Here is a 1,908-nt window from a genome sequence, read left to right on the forward strand (position 1 = left end):
CCCCACTAAAATCGCATCAATGTACAATTTTTTTGCAATTTTTCGCCAAAATACGCGTTTGTACGACGTGCGACCCGGTTTTGAAATGATTAAATTAATTTTTTTTGATCAATTGAATTAACTTGCCACCAACTTAAAATTTTTGGCTTTTCAAAAAAGCAGGGCTATCCCCTTGCTGTTTTTTGGGTTTTTGGAAATTAGGCTTTTTTCAAAAATTTGGTTTTTATTGTTAGGAATGCCTTAATTTGGATGGAATTAGGAAAGTTCTTGGAAAAGTTCTTATGGCATACTAAACCCATTCCTTTGTGAATATAAATGGGCCTCTAAAGTTTGCATGCGCCTATCCTAATACACAGAAAAGCACCCATTTCTAACTCCCTTTAAACGGCTTCAGAATGGTTGAACTTTGATATAGGAAACGTTTTTTGCATTATCGTGAGATATTCGTTGAAATTGTGAAGTCTTGTGCAATATTTCTTTGTTTTGGGCAAGTCGATTTTTCTTCATTTTCCTTCCAATTGGAATAAATTTATAAACATTGTTTCAGGACGGATTGAAATGTAAATAAAATCTAAATTTGATTACAAATTGCAATTCCACTGACATTTTCACACTTTACCAGTTCTTGTTCTTGTATAGTTTTATTGAATTGTAGACCTTGCCATTAGTCTTGATTTTTTCATCGTTCGCTTGCAAAAAGTTTGCCACAAATTTGTGATTGGCTGTTCGTTGATAGGTTGTAATGGTTTCGTTATTAATTGGCTGATGAATTGTGCAATGTTATTAGTTACTCAATTTTCATCACCAATTGGACGAATGTGTAGTAATATTTTATTAGCTCCTTAATTCTGTTCATTTATTGGGTGATTATTTTTCATCAAGGATTTACCCCTATATATATTGCATTACAGCTTAATTATCTTTTTCCTTGGTAGCAGTAGTTTTATGTAATATTATAGATGTTTATTTAATCTGATTTTCCTTTATTTACATTCATGAGATGCAACAGGTGTTTAAATCAACACTGAAAAGGGAATTCATTTACAATTTATAATATTATATGAAGGTTGAATACGAACATAAAAACTTTTATAATTAGTAAAATTTTCGATTATATTGATGTCATTCCGCTATTACCACTATACGTGGGGTGATTTCAACTATGCTAAACTAACTATTCTTATTTCTTAGACTTGATCTTCATCCAATTTCAAGAATGTCGTCCTCGTGGTCATTTAGTTAATCAGTGCTTAGAGCAGCAGTCAAGAAACGCGTTGGGCTCTTTTCCTCAATACCGTCTTCAGTTAGGTGGTAAGTGATATTTCATTCCTGAGCCCCTGTTCTATTCATATACTGTTCGCATCAGACAACGTGTTAATCACAAATGGAGGGTGTACAATATGATGCAGTTTGAATGTACTAAAGAATCCATGAGAAACTTGCTGTATAATTGGTGAACCCTGTCAGTCCGCTTTTTTTCGCTTTTTACCTTTTTTTCTATATATTAATATATATCCATAAAGCAATATGAGTAGTAAGGGTAAGTTTTCACATGATCGGTTGGTGGTTGTTCATCCAAGAATGCAAGTAGACAAACTCTACTTCACGATACTTCTAACAGCGTATAGTGCAGTTTGGAATAGAAAAAGAAGTTGTGCTTGTTCAACAATTAATCTGAAAAGTATTATCATCGTGCTAGTACAGCCTCATTTACGTAAGACACTATTTTATACTTCTTTAATTTACGCCATAATATTATTTATGATAGATAGTGGCTTTGATCTGTAACGTATTCAGGATTTTGTTCTTGTTCAGCAATTATTATAATCTTTGGTGTTTGCTCATTACATTGTTATACGTTTTCAAAGCATACATGCATTTCTAGGTCAGAAGAGTAACTTTATGCTA

The sequence above is a fragment of the Trichinella spiralis genome (assembly GCF_000181795.1).
Source record: "Trichinella spiralis strain ISS 195 chromosome Unknown Scfld2, whole genome shotgun sequence".
Taxonomy (NCBI): Eukaryota; Metazoa; Nematoda; class Enoplea; order Trichinellida; family Trichinellidae; genus Trichinella; species Trichinella spiralis.